The sequence below is a fragment of the Chelonus insularis genome, unplaced genomic scaffold (genome assembly GCF_013357705.1).
Source record: "Chelonus insularis isolate UGA/USDA-ARS -01 unplaced genomic scaffold, ASM1335770v1 contig_25_pilon, whole genome shotgun sequence".
Classification (NCBI taxonomy): domain Eukaryota; kingdom Metazoa; phylum Arthropoda; class Insecta; order Hymenoptera; family Braconidae; genus Chelonus; species Chelonus insularis.
In genome coordinates, this window is record NW_023276451.1 from 1,029,117 (window position 1) to 1,054,914 (window position 25,798).

General features: G+C 29.5%; 1 long non-coding RNA gene across 1 annotated transcript in view; it reads right to left on the minus strand.

Annotated features, from left to right (window-relative positions):
* Positions 1 to 1,520: 1,520 nt before the first annotated feature.
* Positions 1,521 to 25,798, minus strand: part of LOC118064870 (uncharacterized) — a 51,362-nt gene continuing 27,084 nt past the window's right edge. The window contains exon 3 of the long non-coding RNA XR_004690100.1: positions 1,521 to 2,034. This is a non-coding gene — a long non-coding RNA (uncharacterized lncRNA). The remainder of the gene's footprint in view (positions 2,035 to 25,798) is intronic.

Below are 25,798 nucleotides of genomic sequence, written 5' to 3' on the forward strand. Positions count from 1 at the left end.
TTAAAGCACTTTTTCAATTACTACTTGAATAATATAGGTTTAAAAAATTATATTCATTAAAAATTAAAATTTCAATTATTGAATATAATTGAAATAAAAAATAAATACATTGAATACAAACCCATGAAAAGACTATACAAAAACTGTATATTAAATATAAAATATTATTGTAATAATGTAATGTAATAAAATTTAACAATAATCATGTTGATCAAATTGTGCCGAAAGTATTAAGATTGTTCCATAGATTGCGAATTTAAGTGTTAATTGAGTGTTGAACATTTTTGACTTGGGTTAACATTAGAATGCATCGAATACTAGACGATATTGTTGGTTATGCGATTGTTAATAATAGTATATATATTTAATTATAATAAATTTGAGAAAATTTCAGAGATATATCAATAGAGATATATGGAGGATTCTGCAGAATTAATATACATTAAATGAATGGCATTTTTTGTTATTGTAAATATTTAGGATTCTATAATTAACTATTGATTTTGTGAAAATGAATAAGACTGTAAAATATATATATATATATACATATATATATATTATATTTGAACATAATAGCATTATATAAAAGATTGTAAAGAAGAGAAGAAATATATCAAATAAAAATTGAAAAAAAAAATTCATTCAATATATTCAATTTGTTGTGTAATTCAAAGAATATTCAATTATTGAATATTATAATAAAATCTTACTTTATTTATATTTTAATTAAATGACCAATAAAATTATTGTTTAGATTTTTTATCTGTCAAAGATAACGTGTATTATTTTTAATTAGAGATTTGAATAAAGTAATTTTTTCAATGATTCTGTTATACTTTTTGAATCAATTTTTTCATTGAAAATATTCAAATTTTATAAAAAAATCATCTTCAAATTACATCATAAAGAAAATTAATCAAATTCTCTATAATTCTTTTTTGTTGACGTTAGCTTTCTTTTTATATTCTAAATTAGTTTACTTGCATTGACATTTTATATTTAAATACACATCAATAAACTCTCTTATTACATAACTAAAATTTTTTATTTCAAACCGTTTATTATTTGCAGAATAATGTTAAGTAACATTTTATTTTATTTGTGAAAAATATTTTAATTTTTAATAATAAATCAAAATTAATGTGAAAATATAATTTCTAAATGCAGAATTAAGAAACAGATAGAGTTGGAGAAGTTTAATTTTTGACGAGTTCGAACTGCCACAAATGGTTTTCTACATTCAAGAAAGTAGTTTTTGAACTCAAGATCGTTTGACCCTATTAAGTAAGACAAGCACTTGAAGGTATAAAGTTATCTTGGACAATGAACAATTAAGTTAGAAATAGTCCTTGTGACGTAGCAGGAGAATTTAATTAAAGTTTTATATTTGAACAAGTAAAACATATAATTTACTTACAAAAGAAAATAAACGTCTGGAACAATTTTCAAATTTTATTACGTCAAAATTTCTTCAGGAAAATTCATTTTTATTTTTATGACTAAAAATTTCTTACCTTAATTATATTTATCAGGGGTATTACCAGTAATTGGATCCAAGTTTTACCATTAAAACTGGTTATTTTAATGAACGAAAATATTATTGAGTGCATAAAATTTATTTTAATTTCATTCTTAATCTCACCATTTGAAAAGAATCTATTTTACTCCTGGAAGATTGATTTTCCTCATCGTTATAATCCTTATATACTCGTTCATTTACAGGTGCGCGTGCAGCTTTTAGCTTTTGAAGTGAATTGCTAGATTACGCGACACCCTCTAACGTACCTATTATCAAGACAATGGGCATTGTCTTCAATAGGAAGTCGAAGGCGTAGCTTCCCTCCATCGAATAAGAGAACTTACTCGATATTCATGCACTTTCAAAGTCCATTTATATATCCGTTTGCTTACTTTAATTGCCCTCGTTTTCGTTTGCATTGACGATAACGAAATCGTAGGGACAATTTCTCTCACTTGCAGCAGTCTAGGAGTATTTCTGCTGATGATATTTGTGTCCTTAGTGAATGCACGTAACTGCAATGAAAATTAAACAATGAATTAAATTTATTTGACATCATCCAACGGATTTGAATATCAACTGTCTACTTATATATTCTAGTGAACTTAACTAAATATGGCTTCTCAATTAGTCTGAAACTATTTTTACTGATTTTATTTTTATAATTTAACAATTGTTAATTACTATTTCCCATACACTTTAAAAATATAAAAATTTCTTTTATAGTTTGATGAGTAATGATAAATTATCAATAGATATTTTAGAATATTTCCAATTTGTTCTTATGAAGGTATGAAACGTATGAATATTTTAAAGAAACTGGAGAGAAGAAATAGGTTGGAAACGATCCATTAAAATTCTATTCTCGTGATAGAAGTCTTTGGTGACTTTGCAAAGGAAGAAGAGTATAAGAGTTGGAAGTTTCTCAAAGTAAGGATCCGGAAGGTGAATCGAAAAGACATGGGCTTACGAAAGCCATAGAGTTAAAGGTGAGAGAACGAAAGGGTATATATTTATATAAATATTTATTCAAAATTAAAATTATCCTTAATACGCACTTTCGAAAAGAATAATATATTGACTAAAATCTGCATTAAGCATAATTAGCATGCAAAAATATGAAGATTACTCCGTTTGTGGTATCCGAGTAAACTGTTGCTGAAGTGTTTACCATTCCACTAGTTTAAATGCACATCGGAATATCCTGTTTACCATAGTGTCCACTTGACAAACTTCATTACCTTTGAGTAAATTGAAAAGAATAGAAGACATCAATGAATGAAAAGAAAAGTAGAGTACCCTTCTTTGTGGTAACCTTTTTATCCTCAAGAGTTTTCTAAATCCAAGTGATGACGGCTGGTAAATACAGGATATAAGAAGAAACATAAGAAAAGGGATGTCCAAAAAAAAGTCAAATCTAATCCAGAAAATTTTACTCTGCAATCGCAAGCTTTCTAATCGTGAATAGCAGCAAATTGTAGGTTACTATGAGTAGAAAGACCACATGTCTACCTCGTTGGCATAGAAAAAAAAAACGAATAAAAAGGAGACACTGAATATTGCTGACCCTTTTCTTTGAGTTTCTCAATTTTCTACTTTTTTTCCCTCGTAGCTTTACTTCTGTCTGAACGCGCTTCACACTCACCCCTGGACCGAATTCAATCTTCATCCATTTCCATTTACGGCAAGCACATTGAAAAGCAAGAACATACAGGCGTATGCTACCCTTCGTTTTCTTGGTGGACAAAGAAGGAGAGTCGGGAAAAAGGAGAATGAGTAGCGTAAGTATACGAAAGCTTAGATTGAGACGTAGATGATCCGTACTATGCGAAAGTAATCCAAGCCAATTTCTCAGCTTACGTTCTACAATCTGCGCGCATGAAAGTGTAAGCCTTCTTTTAAGAAATATTTTAGATGAATCAGAAATTCACTGAAAAGAAATCAGTAAAGGAAAGGGAAAGCAGAGAAAGATGAATTTTTAGCTTGAATTAGATCATTTTTTTTCAGCTTTAAAAGTGAATAAAAAAGAAAAGATTATATTCATTTTAATGTGCGTTTGATGAACTAGTAAACACCTCAGCTTACAGTTATCTTAAGTATTATTATTTGTTGTTAAAACAATAGAAAATGGAGTCAAATACTAAATAGAAAACATTTCCGTAAAGGCAAATTACAACATGCACTTTCGAGATTACTATTGTGAAGTTTGAAAGTCGGTTATTTTCATGCTTTATGTATTCAGATTAAAGAAGAACAACTGCATCATTGATAAATACATAGGAATTCTCATTTAAAGAGCTTTAATAATTATGTTGATAGAACGAATAAGAGGAAGCAAATAGTTGATCACCAAATAGTCTATCAGGAGTTCCGGTGGATAACTGAATGAATGAAAATAAAAGATAATTTTTGAATATTCATGAACTGATGTGAAAGATTGAATAAACAAAAAAATATGGATGAAATAGGTAATATCAGAGTTGGATTTTTTGATTTTTAGTGATAAAATTTTTAAAATTGAAAAAGATCTCTAATCAAAAGAATGTGTGTTGTAGATGAAATAAAATAATTCCAAGTTATTAATTGAACCATAACTTTCGAAACTGTTCAGATATTTATTCGAGGAATCGTTTGAGATGCTCTTTGTGTACTTACATTTAATTAAATATTTTACGTTCGATTGAATATTACTAAAGTTATTATTCGCATTATCGAATTTGTCTGGAGGCAAAAAAAAAAAATAATAAAAAGACAGAGTCTTTAAAGTTGGGTGGATCGAGAGGCAATAATAAATTCATTTATCAGTGTGGCATATAGAAATATGTGTAGATACATATATAGTAAAGAAGAAGAGTATACCTGATACTTTTGTATATATCTGCGATCTAGATGGCATAAATATACGTATATCTCTGTGTTTTATCTGCAAGTACAATACATACTCTAAAGAAGTGTAATGGTTGAACGGGGATGTGTTTTTACCATCACGGTAATTACATCAGGGATTTCACGACAGTATAGTATTCTGTCCGACTGGCCATCGTAACTTCCCAATTCAATTACCATCCCCATAAGCACTTTCTAGCCCCGCTGAGTGGGTTTCTCTCTTTGCTTTTTGTAACTACGTGAAATGAAGCTTTGAATTTGCGTATGAGATCGAGTCAACAGAATAACAATGAATAAATTTACTCTTGTAATACAATGAATTATGTATTCCCAATTTTAACGCAAATCCTTAATGTGATTTGGATCAGAAAAGCTTATTTACTTATACAGTAAACTTGATTCAATATTTATTTATGAACATCTCTTTTTAGTAATGTGAAAAATATAATTTATGATTAAATTATTCAAATAATCATAATATATATTTATATATAATTATTATTTGAAATGAATAAATATATGTATGATAAGAAATGCGATAAATAGTTTGCAGATGACATTTCTTTGGTCTATTCTCACAGGAAGTACCGATTTATGGGAAGGAGGAAATAAAATAAAACAGGACGGAAAATTTATTTAACCTATTCGTGATTTTGAAAGTTTGTGAGAATGATAAAGGAGGGCATTTTCTTGGAGAATAAGACAACGTGAAGTTTCCCGGTGCTTTGTACTGTGAGAGCGTACACACTACACACATTTCTTACGATATATATCTCCTTCATGTTGAGATAAAGCCGCAGCCCGTATACGGCGCATAATTCGCGAGTCGAGAGTCTCAGTATAGAAGAAAATGTATGTCGGCGGTCGAGTAGAATATAGAGGATGGGGTATAATAAAATGTAGGGATCGCACATGCGTATTTGAAGTAGGCATAAAAAATGACAAGAAAAATAATCCAAAAAAGTACTGTGTGTTAAATATGCTCTAGGATGATACACAGAGAATATCAGCTGGTTGACGAGTAGCTTCATTGTTCAGTCATTTTAGGTTCTATCGGTGAATTTGTGAGATTCAAAGCTGCAAGTATTGATACCTTTTATCCGTTTCTGCCAACTACCAAAGTGTAATTTACACTCTGAACCTTTGTCCGTGTACTGGACGCTTTTTAAAATGTGTCTGAAAGAGTTTGATTATTTTTATCATTTTCACCAGCCTTGAAACCAAATTTATTCTTCTTCGTTGCTTCATTTTAACCATTTTTATAATCAAAATTCAAATCATAACAGTTTCAAGTAATGATAATATTTATTTTTTGAATGAAAATTTATAGTTTACAACTATTACTTGTGATTGTCAATGTTGTATATATGCTACAATAGAATAGTTGGAAGAGCAGACCACATTGTATGTTCGTTTTGCTCATGAGCACATCCATACAAGGTTCGGTAGTCGCGTGCGCAATTCTGCACGGAGAAAAAATTCCGTTAATTTTTATTTAAAAATCCATACAAAAATTACCGTGCTGCTCAAGAATGTGAGTTCAAACTTACTGAAAAGTAAAAAGTAATGATCAACATACAAAAATTATAAGTTACATAAGAAAATGTATCATTCAGTTTTTTGAAAATTACTTTGGCAGCACCAGAAAATTTAGTGTTCCACAGCACCTGAAAATTTAGTAACGTTAGCTGTGATAACTACGTAACCGACAAACAATTTTATTTAAGTTTAGTGATAATTTTTTTGGTTATATAAACAAATAAATAAATAAATTAGGTTCATTGATAATTAACTTTCTTAACTAATTAATTCGTTGGAATGAAATACGGCACACGTTTTACAATACTGCCCCCCCCCTATCCCTACGATCGGGATCTTACGCAGAAAACCTGTGTCGTCGATACAACCCACCCGGCTCTCCGAAGAGATCTTCCTCTCCCGCTCACGGTGGCCCGAGAAAAATCATATAAATGACTTTTGTCTCGGCCGGGACTCGAACCCGCGACCCATCGTGTGTCAAGCTGACGCTTACCCATGAATCCACCGCGTCAATCCGTTTAAGCTTATCATAAATTGTTAAGATATAACGTGTTGCCGCCAATATTGAATCGTAACGAAAAATATGAATGTCATCTTTGTTTACAATATGGAAAAAGTAACTATAGCACTGAGGGTGTTCACACAATCAAAAACAAAAGCCGTAAGATGTACGCATGCGTACAAACCAATTTTTAACTTATTATGATGTTAGTATGCACGCGTACGTCTTAAATTGTACGTTTTACGGCTTATGTTTTTGATTGTGTGAACGGTCTTACAATACAAAGAAAGATTGTGTTGGACCGATAATTCGAAGATTCCCGACCCAGCACGGAAACTCTCGAGAATAGAAAAAATTATAGGAGAGCACCCGAATTTTTCCTACCACACGGATCATAATAAATTATATACAGATTCTCATTTTTTTCTAGTCACTTACTAATTTTTGTTTAAAGTTTGAATAAAAATTAATATTTATCGAATATTACCGTGCTGCATAAGAATTTTTACTTTTACTCTTCTTAATAAATATTGAATCTATAATAAAAATTTTAAAAGGATTACTAATTTTTCTTTGAAGGTTGTCTTAATTTTTTAGGGAATTGACATTTGCGCGTGGATTGTTGTGCTGAGCACGGTAATTTTTATTGGAATTTTTTCTCCGTGTGCTTCCTCCAGAGACTTTTACCGTCTCTCGCACTGGCAAAGTTACGACCCTGACTTTCAACTATCCAGAGGACAATATGTAAAACACGAGTTGCCGAGTTGGTTCGGGATTATATATTATCGTTGGACAGTTTACTCCAATGCATATAGGGCGCTCAAACGATCCACCTCAATGGGTTATTATAGTGATATTTTTCCATAGATTCATCTGTAGCAACACTTCATTTATACGGTTTTCATCTCATTAAATTCCCTTTTTAAATTTTGAATTAATTAATTAACGCACGTTGTTACAAAAACATCAATGTATCAATTGATAATAATAAAGTTGAATTGATTTGGTAAATATTATAAAGTCTTTTATTAATAATATAAATAAGTAATTATGATAATTAATAATTTCAAACGATGTGGTAATAAATACTTTTATGATTAATAATTAAATTTCTCATTAGAAAATTGAATTAAATATTGAACTAGTAAATTTAATTAAGCTCCAGTTAATAAACATGACAAATAACTATATTGAGTAAAAGTTGTCAATTATTAATATTGTATTGGTTACCATATGAGAATTTAATAATGTACGTTATAGATTGTATTGCCTACCACAATCAAAAGACTGAAATAATAATTACGGTTATTAATGATTTTGCGTATTAATTATTTCGCCATTGGGTGCGAATTATCATTTAACACAACTTTAATTAACACAAAAAATTAAAATGGTTAATTGAATATCAATTTAAAATAATCAAAATTCATAGTTTAATCATGATTGAAGGTGAAGTCACGTTCTTTTTCTCAAATTCTTTGCTCTCGAAATTAGACTATAAATAAGTCAATGTCTTTGATTTTCTTTTTTCATCAGTTATCACTCTCTTCTGAAGATTATATGTGAAGAAGACTTTTATCCTTACTAAATCGTTCAAGTGTTTCAGTGAGACTGATTGATGCTCCAGTTAATTTGATGTTTTACTTGTAACAGATATAAATGTTTTTAACTTAATGATTATTGATGAAGAAAGAATTTGTTATAAAGTTTCATTATCAGTTCAAGACTTGATTAATTTTTATGTCGGGTTTTTATTTTAATTATACTAAATTTAATCAAAAAAATTCTCTTCATAAATATGATTTAGCAAGTTACTTCAAAGACATTTAACTTCAAAGACATTAAACTGAGTATTGAAATGATTGAACAATCATCGATAAAACTTTTTTTTTAACAATTTATCGAGATTGGTCGTTTTACTTTATAGTTGACTAAAAAGTTATTTTAAACTAACATGATATAAAATCTGGATGGAGAATAAGACTGTAAAAACTTTATTCAGTTATCACTGAGGAGACTTTTTTAGAAGAAAAATATTTTATTTCCGTGATTCGATTAAATTTATTAGAAAATGGCAGTGAATTCTAAGAGTTATTTTAAAGAATATTTTTCCAAAGTTTTTGAACATGATAAAAATGATTTTGATTGATTCCAAGATGACTTTGAGCATTCAACCAATAATTCTATAGATAATTCTGTTTGACAAAAGCACAAAGCAACTTAGAAACTTGGGAAATGTAATTTTAGGTAATATATTACTGTCATTTAGAATGCAAGTCAAGTGAACAACTGATGTAACCACTTGGGAAACAGTTTCTCAAGTGGTTTCTGAGAAATGAGAATAATTTCTCCGCGTACACCACCAAGAGAACTTGATTTTCGGTACAACAATTAATTATCCTTGGTACGAGTTATAGAGAGAACACGTAAGAGAACTGAGCAGAGTGTGCTTCAAGAAGATTGTACAACGTCTCTCGATCATGACATTAGAAGCTGGAGTGGTAGTAATAGTGCCGTGGGGCTGTACACGTGACTTTCTCGGGCTACGTTTATAATATCCCTTTCGATGAACTTCTACGAGTTCTCCTACATAATAAAGTCTTTAATGAGTTTTCAGTTGACTTAAGGGTGTCTTGAAGAACCTTTTAGGGCTTGCTTTGATGATTATAAAGTAATGAACCTATGCGCTTAAGCATTATTTTATTGGAATATTATTATTAAATTTTATAGAAAAATTTTTTTATGAGATTATTCTTTTATCACTCTTTTATACATGACCTCTTATTCAAGTTACATTTTCAGTTGAAAATTAAAAAAGATGAATTACTACGTAATATTTTATTACATTGATGTAATCAACTTTTTCCTTTCTGATGTAAAAAAGTTTTAATTATGAGAACTGTTTAAAAATGGTAGATGTTTGTTATTCAATTTTAAAGGATCTAGCTTTGATTCAAGAGTTTTTTATATTTTTAAATCAAAAAATATTGAATTTTGAAAATAAATTTAATCTTGCATTTTACTTTTACTCCTTTACCTTCACAGTTTCAATTCCGAGGGCCAAATGGGTTTCCTACCTTTTTTCGAAAGTGAGACAAACCCATTATAGAGGTTGAAATGGGTTGTTTGAGTGCTAGATAGTACTTTCTAAGATAAAAGACAATATACATCTTTAATGCTTTTTTCATCCGAAAATTTAAGTTTAGTTGAAACTTGCAATTTTTCATACCAATACTCTATTTATGTTTTGATTCTGACCAACTGTAAATCATGGAATTTATTTTTCCAGTATTTGAAATAACAACTCATTTATTTATCAGTTCATGGATTATATATAACTGTTGTTTTGTAAGAAATATTTATTGTATTTTTTCAATGGTTGATGTGAGGTTATTCTTTCTATGAGCAATTTATGATATTGAACAAACAAAAAAACACTATGAAGTTTAGATTAAAATTGTTTCATAAAATTGGTTCACGATAATATTAATTTTTTAATTCAATCCAATTTTCTAATTTTTTATTTTTATTAAAAATTAATATCAGAACGAAACGAATGAGATTTATTTTCAATTAATGTGATGAATTTTTATATAACCTAGTGATGTAGATAGATGATGAATAAAAGAAAGAAAATACATTGAATGATTAAAGAAGTGATGGCATATCTCTAGTATTTTAGCTTATTTATTTCAGTTTTTCTTTCAGATACATCAAAACTATATTTATAAGTCGCCGGAAAACGAGACATTCACTCTTTTCAAACATTTGAAAATATTTTTCTGAAGGATCACTGACTTTTTTTTTCTTTCTCTCTCTTTCTCTGTGAAGCCATTAATCATAACCCGGCGGGGAAGTTCAGCGACCTGTTCGCGATAAGGGAGGAACTTTCAACAATTTATGGATAGGAAAGTTTTCCTCAGCAGCGTTTATTACTTTTGCCCGTATTCATTCACGTCATCCAAATCGTAGCTCTCTTCTCTTCTGACTTACCTACACTTGAGTGCCCAAATTTTGGTTGAATTCCGGATAGAATCGCGACGAGTTTTGATCGTTTCTCATTTTCAAGGGTATAAAAAGTTTCTCGCTTTGGATTTTAATCCGAGCGAAAACTCTGATAAGTAACTTATTATTTTGCTTAATGAATTATTTTTTTTTCGACACTTTTTATCCTTTTTAATTGCTACTTAAAACCATCTTAAGTTAGTAATCAAATTATATCATTTTAGAAAATAATCATAATAAAAATTTATTGAATAAAATTTCTAAAAATACTTTATGATAGAAAAGAACGGTTGATATCTCTGAAACACCTTTTTTATTCCCAGATGATTTCTTTTATATTGCTTCAATGAATTCTTCAATATTCCATTTGTTTGCGTCTATATATAACATATATGATAGACATGTTAAGCTCATGAATTCTAAAGTATTTCGTCAGTATGCCTATAACAGATAATGCAATGTGAGTGTAATTTTAGCTTTTGAAATGTATCTCACAATGTATAATTTAATATCAAGTTTCAAGCGAGTTTGTACATCAAAATTAACCCAAAATTATGAAACTAGACAGAATTAGGTTAAAAATTATCTTACAAAATTATCCTTTAGCTAAAAATATGTTAAGCTCATAAGATTAATATGGTTATAAAAGATTTTTTTATTAAATTATTTGCGAATAATTCACATAATCTTTGAAATATTAGAGCTTTTATGTTGGATTTTCATTGAAATACGAGACAATTTATGAAATCTGACAAGGACAGCGATTGGACGCTCACTAAATATAATGATTCTTTGGATAAATCCGGTGCAGCCCAATGGATGCCAATTTAATTGCTTGGTTTTATTTATTACCTAATAAACGAGCAGTAGTATTTTGGTATGCCGATAACAACGACTAGACATTCTCTATAGAGTAGCTGTAACAATGCACTGGACATAAGCAAAACGAAGAGGAAGTGAAATGCACACTGCCGTGTTATATAGTTATTCCAAACGCTGAAGAAGAGAGGAAAGTTGTTTACAGATAATAATAATTTATTCACTTAACGGAAATCAATTCCAGCCGTTTGCCCGTTAACTTTTCCATTGATTATTATCGGTGATACAGTTTATTTAAAATTTACTTGATACACAGATTATTTTCGTTGCCACAAAAAGGAAATGAGAATTCTCTTCACAGGGATGAAAAACATTGAACGGAAATGGAATCAGTGAGACAGCTTTACGTGACTATAAGCTTTAAGCAATTTTACTGGCCATACAACTTTATACTTTCCTACCAAAATATACTTCTCACTTTCCTCAATCGTAACTCTGACATACCTCTCTCTTACTGCTGTGTTTTTTCAATCAAGTCTCATGCTGTGATTAAACGACTTTCTTTGGAGCAATTTTTATTCTATGAATGGCTTTTTCTTTTAACATGTCGAAACAAACTCATGTTTTTCTACTGAAAAATTTACCTTTCATAAAAATACTAACTGAATTATTTATTTCTGACACTATTCAATCATTGTAGTGATTTAGTCATTATTTTTCATGACATGAAAAAATATTAACAATAAAGACTAACATATTTAATAAGATATATAATTCTATTTGTTCTTCTCTATGTACTATTTTGTGTATATTGAAATCTTTTTCAGGATGTTTACTCGTCGAATATGTACACGCTTCGTTAAAAGACGACGGAATGTGTTGGGGTGAAGTTTGCGTAACACAACTTAACGCTACGGTAACAAAGACGACGAGTAAGAAGATAGACGAGGAATGTGTAGACTGGTAAACTGTATATAGACTTCGAAGTGCAAATAATGTTTTGAGAAAGAGGATTTGCCGTTCAGTTCTCGACGCTTTTGTTCTTTCTTTTGTCTATTTCATTATCGTTATATCTGGAAAACAAGATTTTAGAAATTACGTTATACTTGGAAGCGTTGTACTGACGAATACACTACTGCATTTACTATTAAATCTATGAACATTTCTTTATAAAATTTAATTAGGACTTAATGGCAAATAATCATGGAAATCTGTTTGGAAACTGGAATTGAAAATTAATTGAATTAACGATAACTCTGTTTTTCAAACTAATAAATATTTAAATTAAAAAAAAAAATAGATAAACATGATTCTTTTTTTTAATAATTAAATTGATAAAAGAAAAGCAGTAGAGTTTATTTTAAAATAATATTGAGACATAGATATTTATAATAATTATTTTATATTTAATTGAAAAATGTGTTTTAAAATTAATTGAGTATATAATAAAAAATATTAATTTAAAAACAAATATAAATTTTAATATTTTGTTATACTTTGAATATATTTTTTTTTAATTTGGTTTATTGTATTGTATTTTTTTTTCCTTGTGTACAGGGTAGATAGAGGACATAAGAAGAAAAGACCAAGCGAGGCAAAACACATGGAAAATGAAATAAAAATATCGTACAAAATAAGAAAGTCTTGGGTGAGGCTTCCAACAATTTTGTGCAGTGCTGACAATAAGGTTATGCTCCCGAGGGAGGAGAAAATATGATGAACGCGGGGGATTGAGGAGTCGTCAGGAGTCAGACAACTGTTACTCTTTTTTTTTTTGTTTAGTTGGATTTGAGATGAAATTTTTCAACATTGCAGACATGAAAAGTGATGGTGGAGAATAAAATTTACAAAAAATTCCATACATTCTGTTAACATCTATCGAAGTGTATTGTTTCGTATGAATGTAAAAAAATATATTTTTTTATGAAGTTTTCAAGTATTGATTTTTGAAAGCCAATAAGTTATTTGTTATTTTATTGACTAAATTAACAGCATTTTTAACACAAAGTATGCCGAGAGTTATTTATTTTTATTCACTCGATTTATAACAATATTAATCGATAAATCGTCAAATATTGTAACAAAATATCTACTGTAGGCTTTTATAGCATATCACAGCTACTTTTATTAAAATAATGTGATAAAATACAAAGAGCTTTTTAATTGGATAGAAAACTTCTTTATGGCATTTAGGAACTAAGCAAGAACATCTTAAAATAAATTTATTAAGAACATAATAAAAACAAGACTAAAAAAGTAAAGGTTGAACGACGAAATTTTTAAAACATATTCATGAATGTTCTTTAATGAAAGTAATAAAAACGATGAATAATTATGACAGAATGAAAATCGTCAGTGTATGTCAATTAATAAATTCAATAAAAAATGTATTAAATTTTTTATCTATTCTTAAAGCAAACGATAATTGATTGACAATTTGAGGTCAAGAGGAATAAATTAAATCAACTTAGGATGGAATAAATAGAAGAACAAAAAATAGTATGATAACAGATGAAAATAAAGTTTCAAAGCTTACTCCTTTTTGAAATCCCTCGTGGCGCTTTTGTGACCCCTAGTGTGCCTGATCCTTCGGAATTACTAACAGTTATCTTTGCTCAAAGTTACGTAACTCTCACGTGAGATCTTGGGTTCAGAGATGCAGGAGAGGAGAAGAGATCGAGAGGATTACATCTCAAAGATGTAATTCTCCACTGAACTTGGATTAAGGTCGGCTGCACAAAAGCGCTTTAGAATTTCAATGTTCGACGTTAAGCATGTTACCTACAACCTTAATTGTATGATTTACTGCTGAGAAACATAGTATCCTATGTAGAAAATCAGGTTTGCTAGCAAATACGATAATTATTTCAATACATGAGTAAGATAATGTTTCTTGCGAAGAAGTCACTCGGTAATGTATGACAATGTTTCTTCATTGTTTATTCAATTATCATTACTTTGATGAAGACTTTAAATTAAGTTTAGGTTTCATTAAACAATTATTAATTTCGTGAAAAAAAAAATTGAAACTTTTGGGTATGAGGATATTTTCTTGATGAAATGAGATATTCTGTTCATGTTTTGATAAAAATTAAATGAACCGTAAAAAGAATATTTCAGTTTTCGAGTAATTAAATAATATCTTACTAAATCAAATAAACGAGCAAATTCACTAAGAGTCTTGAAAGTAATAATAATAGAGGGAATAAGAAATTAAATGAGTGGAACCAATAGTCGTAAAGTGAAAGATATAACAGTTGGTAGAAGCAGAAGCTTGCCAGTGGCTAAAATGATGTAGGAATTTATATGAGCACTCGGTTGATGTAGTTGCCAAAAGGGTAACATGGCTAGGGAGCGATTCATTACATCAACATGTCCGTAGTTGTCTCTATCCTATTTCCATCTCCTCCTCCTTCAAGTTACCTTCCAGCTGCATTACAGACTTACAACTACCTAACCATCCACCACAATGTCAGTCATTTCGCTTACTCGTACTCTTGACGATATTCTCATCGCGTCGGTCTTCCATCTCTCTTTCCCGTGTCCGAATCTATTCCCACAACCTTTTCGCTCCATCTCCGTTCAATGTACTCCTCCAAAAGCTATCTCTCTACACTCACTCGCCTTCCTATTCGACAAGTATTCATTTCTATCTCTGTTCACTTCAACCCTTCTATATATGGTCCCACGTTAATGTTACTATCTTCATTATTCTGCTTGCAATGCATCTCTTATACTTGAATAAATTACTATGTCTGTTATGCACCTATATTTCTAGATAAGAACATCATCCTTAATATTTTAATGAAATATTTCAAAGCTACAACAGTTTGTTATAATTTATTTATAATAATTTTGTTAAGTCAAATTATTTTCTTAATGATAAAATATTTTTTACTTACTGACAAAAAAATTTTATTGACGAAAATTATTGGTTACTTTACGATACAGTTACTTCTTCGAATGTCAGCAAAAATTTGAGATCTTTTTGAAGATTAAAAATTTTTCCAGCTGTTGTGAATAACCGTACCACAAAAAAAACCATCCAAATATTAAAATTTATGCCACAACGAAAATTAAAAATAAATTAGTTTAATCATTTCTTTTGAAACACCTTTTTTTCAGACATGCGTAGCAGACTATTTAACGTGCAAATTGAATAAAAAAGAAGAACAATTTAAAAACTTAAACAGATATCCCTGGAAGGTATGTCAGTGACCCCAAATATTACGTTTTAGTGGACGCACGTAAAACGCATGCATCTGCCTTTGCCAAAGGCGTACAGCTTCTTGCTCATCCTCCTCCACTTTAGCTTTGTTGCTTGCCGAATTGATTTTACACGATAACATGCAACACCGTTTACCCAAGGAATTTCGTATAATAACGTTCGGAGGTTTCCTCATACCTCACAATTGACGAGAACTGGAAGGAAACTTTGGATCTTAACCAATATTTCATTTTACCGCGCTTCGAAAACCAAATTTCACCGTACAACACGCTTTCTTTACTTAATAGTGAATAGATAATTCGAGTCTTGGAGTAACTGAAAAGGAAATTTCTTACATTTTGATGCGATGGAAATCGTGAAAAGATTTTTTTTCTCTTTGCCTAGATTAAATGCCACAGACTTTTCCTCCGCATAATTTATGAGAGGAAGATTCTCGATGTATATCTATATGGATATGTAATTTCAGAACGCGACGAATCTTGCGAAGATTCTTTCGTTATTTTCAGTGTACTATGAACATTAGATTTGAAAATACGTGAGTGGAATAAGGACATTCGTTACACTCAATTTAATGTAACCAAAATAATAGTTCAAATTGATCTCAAATATGATTGGAAATTGTGGGTTATAGACGTTCTACGTTATATTATCATTCCAATGAAAATAAGCTTCATTTTTTTTGTAAAAAAACATTTTCAGTCTTCAAATGTAGAAGAAAGATTCAAAATAATTTTTATATAAATTTATGGCTTGAATTATTATGAAAAAATTCGTATTTAAAAAAAAAATTTAATTTTATAGAAATAAAAAATATAAAACGATATTACCGTAACATAAAATAAAACAAATTAATTGAAATATTAGATAAACTATACATTTTAGCATTCAAACTTTACGTCCAGCTTAGTTATAGTTGAGATATTTTTTTTATTTTTATTTATAATAAAAGCAACTTTATTGAAATTCAACTCACAACGTGTTTATGTTGAGTCGACGAAACATGAAAAAAAATGTTTTATTTCTTTTCCTTTATTCACTGTTATAGTGTAATAAATTTTTGACAAGTTGCGGAATTTTATTCTTTGTCACATATTTGTTGGTAGAAAAGTTATACTCATAACCATTTTATGGTTTCTTTTTCCACATCGGAATTTTACAAAACTTTCTGTTAATAGATATGAGTTTTTTTATTTTAAAATTTTTATTTGAAATTTTTTTTTATTATTGATCGATAAATCCTACATTGATTAAAAAATAATACTCATGCATACCTACACGGCAAATCCCAAGATTTCACAAATGTGTTAAAATAACACACATAAAACCTGTTCAATGTAAAATGTCCATAAACAAACTATACATAATTTAAATACACGTGTTACACATTTCATAGTGTGTTAAAATCTATAGTTAGTTTATGGCATTCAATATTCAAAAGGCGTAGTGTGTTAAAAGTGTCTACGAAAAAAAACACACTTGGACTTGCAGTGTACCATTTAAATTGAAATAAAATTAAATTTTCATCGATGTAATGAGTTTTTGATAAGTATCAATGCAGTTCAAGTTATGACTTAACTGCTGGTCCTTAGCCAAGTTCTTTTATTCAACCTAAACAAACTTTTTGCTCGTGTGTTTATAATAGTCCTTAATGTACTTTCCATTTTCAATTACTGAAACACTTCCTTATTGGGACAATGCAATAATTTTGGTGCTCAATTTAAAAAAAATTAAATAAAAAACGAATGATTTTTTCTTTGTTAAGCACCACTTTACAAGCAATATATCCATATTTGTATCGAATATTCCCTTTATAAAGCCCTTTATTCCTGGAAAATATTTTTTAAATAGGCTGAGAGACCATATGCATAGTTATCAACTGTATTTTTATTTAGTTTGCCATTTTTGACAAAAAACCTGATACTTTTTTTTGTTCCATTGTCCAGCACGTAATTCATACTTGGTTCATCCCTCTAACTTCATCAAATCCGATTTTTTTGTTTTGATTTATTCTCTTTTACATATTTTTGTTTGAATTTTTTTTATCATGCATTCATATTTCACATGCAACGAATTTCGATGTGTACATAGCTAACTTTATATTTGATATGCTACTTTGATAAAATGAATACCATCATTTGATTTCAGTTGTAATTGAAATTTCATGTATAATTTTCAATTAATATAAATTACATACATCAATCCAGCACAAAATTATATTACAACGATTTTTTAATTCCTTTCATTGTAAATCCAAGTACATTTTTACATACTTTTTACACACTTAGAAACGCATTAAAAATGACTACAATGTTAATCAAATGAATAACATTATATTTAACACATTTAAAAGTGTAACAAGAATGCACTTGAATTTACAGTGTTGTCATAATTTAAAATTGATACAATTGTATCAAAGGATGGGATCGATATGAAACTAAAGTTATCTTCATTATGAGATAAATAAACTGAATTAGAATAATCGTAGCATGAAATAGTAGAGAATTTAGTGTAGATAACAAGCATCACACCTGCTCTTTTGTAAATGGTTGAGATAGTACCGACCTCCCACACTACAACTTGAAAATCAAGAGTGCAGCTGGAGTCGAATGAGAAGATTCATCGAATCAGAAAGCGACGACAGCTGCCTTGCTGGGCTCATCACTGTGCAGAATCTTTTCGATCCCATCAACATTTTGCAACGACGGCAAGTCAGACTCAGAATGCCGCGGGCCAACGATCTTCACTTATATGGGATCACCCACCAGATCTCCAACTCTGTAGTGACGTTAACTCTTAAAAAATCATCGTATGCATCTTGTAGATTCCGTAAAAAGGAAGACTGATTTAAATTATTCCTCAGGTTTGCATATTTTTAAATGGCTGTCTCAATGCCTTTATTTCCAACAATTCGGATACAGTTTCGTTTATCAAAAAGCTATCAATATATTTTTGTTCCAGAATATTGCATTTTATTCATTGAATTGTAGCAAATAATGATTTTTTAATATGATTATGACTGTAAATGTAATTGTCCCAATTTTTTTTTATATTTTCAATTGAAAACAGATTATTTTGGCATGTTTCTATCAGAGCTAAAAAATGAATAGCTATGTTTCCAGGAAAAAATCATTGTCCGAAAAAAATTGATTAAATTAAACTTCTGTCAAAAAGGTAGTTTTAATAAAAGTAATTAATGACATATCAAACTATTGCATCAAGACAATTGAATAAAACTAATTAATTACATCAATATTTGGCAAGCTTTCAGAACTAAACTGACATATATCAATGATATTGGAGCTGAAAAGTTTTAAATAATTTAAATGAAAGGTATCTCATCGTATTTTTAATAAAACCTACTAGCCAGAGGTATAATTCGTATGCTGGTTTGGCTGTACACCAGACGTCGACGTAATTGTTAACGTGGACTAAAGGAGGCTTGTATGAGGTGTATCTCATCACCCGAAGGACGCAGCTCTCGGCAGATTTGGAGATCCATTGGAATCGATAACACTTTGGATAACCAGTAAATATATAGCCACTAAAGGATTAACGACCAAAGATGGTTGTATGATTAATCTTTTACTGCGTGCATAAAAAATAAAATCAAGTGTGTTAAAATTTTATTGGTTGTACTTCTTAAAAATTTGGCTTTTTTCAACAAAATAATAAGTTAATAAAAAAATACTCAAGACTACTTGATTGCTTCATAATTGATCTTCAATAATTTTACTCTGATGCCTCCATCGTATTTTAGTGGCCAATTATTAATTTTAATAATAAAGAATTAAAATTTATCATTTCAATTAACTTTTAATTGTTGTTATATTCCAATAATTATAAATTCACTTTGAGAAGGATTTTTTTTTTAAATCACTATTTAAATATTGTCGATTACTATAAAATTTTAATGACAAAATAAATTTTAAAATAAATCCCAAAGTAATTCAGCTGCTACTTGAATTTTTTTTCAGTCCAATATTTACTTCATGCATATGTAATTTAGCGGTGTGCGAAGCGCTAAAAAATATCCGGAGCTCAGAAATTGTACATTCCCCAGCGGAAGTAGTCGATGTTGAAATGGAAAATGTGTAATTTGGTGCCCTCAACTTTATCTCTGTTCTCTATCTCGAGAGAGGCCTTTCGCGCACTTTCCGGTGTCCGGTAATAATTTATCACCAGAAAATCCATCTATCTACCCGACGTAGGTTGCATGGGATTGCGATTATTTGAATAAAGTCCAAGGGTTAGAGTGTTTTAACTATCCGGAACGCGTGAAAGACTATTACTACCCTTGTTACGAAATCCAACACCCTAAAGGACACCCTAAAGGTTCATTATAAAATATAATTAAATTATAATCTGCTTAATTAACACTTATTTATCTTATTTTACTGCCTATTTTTCTTCATTTTATGTCTAGAGACTTTTTCAAATAATTTTTCGAATAAATTATGATCTCTGTATTTAAATATTTTTACTTGTAAAATTATTTATTTATTTTTTTTTGAATGAGAAAGAATGCTCAAATTTTATTTGTTGACAGTTTTAAAAAATGGATCAGCTTAGTATACGTTGAACTTGGAATTTATTTTCTGAGCTATAATAAGGTAATAGTCACCTACATATTTTACAGATAAAATGATAGAACATTCTTAAAGATAGACTCAATATATCAGCTTCTCACCTACACTCTTCCGTTTCGTTTCCTCGATGCAGGGGTGCATAAAATATTGAGATTTCGGTCATACGTTTACTCGACTATTTGAAAACGTTGAATTGAAACAGATTGCTAGCAAAATATTCGAGTCAATTTAGTCTAAAGAGATGCTCAATCATGACTTATAGTTAGTAATAAATTATTAGTTACTTAACTTATGATATTTATCGATTTTCCGTATATTTCATTTGCAATTTCATAGTAATTTTGATAAATTACACGTTCATATAAATTGTTGTCCCGAATCTATATAAATAATATAAATCGCTATTGATTGAGAAGTCCAACTGTGTAATTTTGGCTTCTGCTCGAATCTGTAGTGTCATAAATCTTATTCTGAAATTCATTCGATTTGTGACATATCAACTGATAGAACCTTGCTTTATATAAACATTATGCAAATGTTTTCCAAGATCGATATATACGATGCATAACGTGAGTATTCACGATGAATTAATCTTATCATAAATTTTAATCAAATTAAAGAGTCAGAGAAAGAAATTGACCTTTTTCATGTAATTATATTAACATATTCATTATAATTATTAGTTTAAGGTAATTTATTATCCAATAAAATATTGCTTTTCAATAATTGACATAAAATTTCATTTTAAATGAATGTTTCCCTATTTTATGAGAACATTATAGCGAAAAATGTCATGATTGGTCTATTTCTTAAGCCATTTTCCCCTCAAGAAGTAGATTTGCACAATGTTAACGTGAATACAGCAACTTTATTGCCGAGAAATTTCAACGAACTTCATAGCAGCTCAAAGTGGTCGCCTGGAGAATATCGTTTTGTGCTTTTAAATCCGTACAAAACGAGCACAACTTTATCCTTTCGTATTGTGTTGTGCAAGACGACCGTTTTTGCCATTTACTTATTTTCTTTCCTTGTTTCTAAATGAAGAAGGTGAAAGCAACGGGCAAAGCTCAGTATAGTAGGAAAAGTGTCGGCGTTGGTCGTACAACCTTCAACCTTAATGCTGAGTGTGCAAGAAAACTCAAGCAAGTGCTGTGGGAGTTATAGAGGGACCAACCGCCACAACCACCATCACTCCATGATGCTTTTCTCTCTATTCCTTTATTTTTAACCTCCGGCCGACGCCAAAGTTGCTCTACTCGTGTGCAAGCAAGCAAGCAAGAATAGAGCTGTGAGGAAACCGTATCACCCGTTCGTTTCCCAGAGGCAGCGGCTGGTCTCGCACTTTGGATCGCCAACGTTGAGTACTTTGTAGCAAGAATTAACAAGGAGCAACTAGCACTAGATGCTCGTAGATGCCAAACTTTTACTTTACTTTGCTGCTCCTTTCAATTCTCCGAATTCCAAATCTACCGATTAGTTTTTTACAAGTTTTTTTTTATTTCACTTCATATTCTTGTTATCGTCTATTAAACAACTTAATTGCAATTTATTGCACTCTAAATTTTTTTTTTCACTGGTAAAAAAATATAGAAATATAGACAGCTTTTAGCAGAGAATTGAGTGTATTTTTCCATTACAATAAAAGTAAAATGGAATTTTTTTTTGAAAATATTTCATGGATAAATTTTTTTTAAAATTAAGGTAAAGGATGAAAAATTAAAGCTCAGAATTATTGAAACCTTTTATATATTTAAAAGTAACAATGTTTTTATTTGAAAAGAATAAAAGAAAAAAAATTTCATAAGAGTGTAATACCTCACGTGTGAACTTTGCCAGAAACCGCGGAGCATGATTATGCGTTGGTGTTGTGCTTAAGTGTGAAAGAAAGGGTAAAAAGTTCGCAACCCCTTCGACAAAGAAAAATTGAGAAATTCGTGACATGGTTATGTAACAGGGCCTAGAGGGTTCCAGACTCCATGTATTCGTTATATCAACTTTGAGCTTATCTTTTAGGTATCTTTTTTTATCTTCAGTTTTTTTCCTTTTTTTTTAACCCTCGCAGACTGATAAAATTGAGGAAAAGTTTTTAAATATCCTGAACTAAATGAGAAAAAAATTTGTTTTGCCATCTTTCTTTACTTATAATTATCACACAATTATATTATTTCAATCAATTATAATGTTTCAAGTTGAAATAATAAGTCATAAATTACATATTTATCCTTAAAAATGATTTTTTTTTCAATTTATAAAAAATATCGTTCGTCATTTTTTCTATTTTATGTAAATTGTAAGGTATTATGCGTTATTAAATCTACTAGACGTAAAGAAGATTGTATTTCAACAATGTAGCGTAAAAAATCTTATTAAAATGTTGATGGTATATTTATGCGAGGATTGCAAGAGAAAACTGCTCTTTTATGCAAAATATGTAATAAGTTGATATGAAAGTTTAAAAAAGATGTTGAGATCTGATTCATGGAAATGGAAGGAAATGAAGAAAGTATTGCTTGTATTTGGTACACCACTAACATGTTTATATATATATTTTTTTCTCAATATATATAGAGTACTTCTATGAAAGGATTCGATTTTCAGTAAAAATTCCACTGAGACTTTCTCGGTTCTTCATGCTCGATGTCAATTTTTCCACTTCTTCTTGACACTGGCATTCCATCATTTTTTCTTCGTCATCTATGCACTCGAACATAATCGAATTCACTTCATACGTTATCGATTTTTATAAATAGAATTGAAAACTAATCATTGGCAATCGTGAGAAATAATAATAAACCTATGAATCAATATAGTAATTGAGGAAAAAAAATTTCTTAAGTTTCCATTATTTCTACTATTTCAGTTAAAAAATATGGATTCCATTATTAATTATTATGTTCTTGGAAATATTTTATTGAGAAAACTTTCAAGTGTTTTTTACGCTGACATTCAGAACATTGTCCTTTGAGGAGTGAATGTATTGATAAAAAAGCCAAGTCCTTACAAATAATTTTTTATATTCTTACTTCATTATGATGAAAAAGGAAATAATAATTATAGTAAAAAGTTAGTTAGTCAGAGTTGTAAATGTACTTTTTGTGCGAAGTAATTAAAGTGTACTTACATGTATACTCTTATAAAATACATTTGACTCTATATCTTGAGGCAAGTTGAATATCATTCTGAGAATTCATAACGTTTGATTAATATTTATGCTCAGACTTAAACATGCGGCGTTTACATTAATTATACACGCGTGCATTGGTCTTTGCAATCGGTTGGGAGGCTTGGTGTACCTGTCATGAACGAAGAAAAAGGAGAATGAGAGAGAAAACTGGACTCTACAGGCGATAAGGGTGCATGAAGTTGCCAGAGGACGATGGGTAGACTTTGCGTGTGTTACCCCACGGCGATCACCGATGTTTGCATGTCATTGCTTGAGATAAAAAGTCATCAATTCGCTACCGGAAGTGAAAAACATTTAGATAACACATGATTAACATTGACAATACCCATGGATCTTGGATACTACATAGTTTTCTTTCCTTTATTCCCACGTTTATATATTTTTCATTTTATTATACTTTCTTTTCTAAAATTGTAAGTATAAAGAAAATGTTCCTAGAAAAATCAATTTATGCATCTACAGTTCGTAGAATAATAGTAATCAAACGTAATTCGGCCAGTCAAATGTCGGAAAGAATGACGTGGGAATACTTACACATGTCACTAAAGCATTACATTACACTTCAGATGATTATCGACCCGCACGTTTTTCTTTGCTAAGTCTTTACCCAAGAACGAGAAAAATCTCATGAATGTTTCTTAAGTATTTCTAGTCTTCTTACAGACGGAAAAAATACATTTTAACTGCTAAAGTATATTAGAAAAATTTCTTTTAATACATAAATACATTTTTTATAAATTTAAGGCCATTCTAAACATTATTCATTCATTTAACTCAACATTTTTTAAAATTTTAAATTTCATGTGTCACAATGTTCAGTATTATTTACATATTTTTTATATTTTTCAAGTAATTTATAGCTACTTGAAAGTAGTTCAAGACAATTTACAAGTTTAATTATTTATTATGATTACTGAATAAATTACATGTAATTCGTAGAAGTACACTAATATAATGTAAAAATGATTGATGATGTAGGTTTTAGGGTATAGTTCATTTAATTGGTGTTTAGGAACAGTAAATGTCAGTTAAGGAAGGTTGCAATGGTATAGACTTACTCATCCCTCTTTCATTCATGTAAGTAAGGTTTCATGTTAATTACAAAATACACATTGTCATAAAGATATTATAAGAGATTTTAAGACAAACGCTATGAAGAAATTTTTAAATAAAACTTTGCGTGTGGTTTACAGCCGTTTGTTATGTACATTCACTATCGATCAATTTTTTCGTAGATGTAAATTTTTTATTACCTATGCTAACAGTTATTAAAATATCTATTCGTTCGAACTTTGTAAAGTTTTTTACTATTTAACATGATTTAGATGTTTCATAACTCAATCTAACGAACGTAAAATTTTATTTTTCGAGTACCCTAAAGATGTTTGAATATGATATGTTAGGTCGCAACTACTCTACACCGTTTAGGTATAGAAATTGCGCTGGCATTAGTGTTCTTACTTTTTTATTTCAAGGCTTAGAACTATTATCTTACTTCTTTTTCTCAAGCGTGTTAATATTTTTGCGACAAACTATTTTTGTATTTCAATGATTATTAGTCAGTCGATATATATATTTTTAGTCTGCATGCAGAGAAATGCAGAGAAACTTAAAGTGCTTAATAATGATACACCTAAGTGTTTACAGTGTTGGATACCATAAACAAACTATAGTATTTTGATAAACGGCAAGAAGCGTTTAAAATTCGTCTACAAAATTGCAATAGTTTGTTTATGGCGTTTAACATTGTAAACACTTTAAGTGATTAGTTTTTAAATACTTAGATTTACAGTGATGTATAGTAAAAATTCCCCTAAATTTTATGGTAATTTGGTGACACTGTAGTGTGAGGGTAATAGTACATTTCACACCTAGGGAGAAAAAGTAGACTATCCTAAACCACGTATTTACAACCCTTGCTTTCAGCTCGGGTTGTAATTTTACACGTGGTTTGAACTAGTCTACTTTTCCTCCCTAGGTGTGAAATGTACTATATACACATTGTTATAGTTACTAAACTGCACAGGAATTCTTACTCTAATTTTACCCTAAAAATTACTATGGAGTTTAGTAATTATTACAATGTGAATAATAATTTTTACCCTCCCACTACAGTGTCACCAAATTACCATAAAATTCATGGTAATTTTTACTTCATATTTCTCTCTGTGTATAGAAAGCCTTCACAAGAGTAGAATTAAGAATTTTAAGAGTTTTCTCGATTCATTATGAAAGATAATAATTTAAATATTGTTAATAAGTTAAGAATACCTTATCACAAATGCAAGTAATTGAGATAAGATATTAATATAAACTATATTAACCTTTGGTTTTAAATTTGTATGCCAAAATTGTCTGAAATATTAAATCTTTTCTATAATACAACAGTTAATATTAAAGAAGAAATGATTGAAAAAAGCTTTTAAATTTTATATTCATTAGTATAATCAATGTATTGTATTCCAGACAGAGAGAGAGAGACCTTATTAATTCTGTGAATCTAGCTCACCTGATTCCAATGATATCTTAT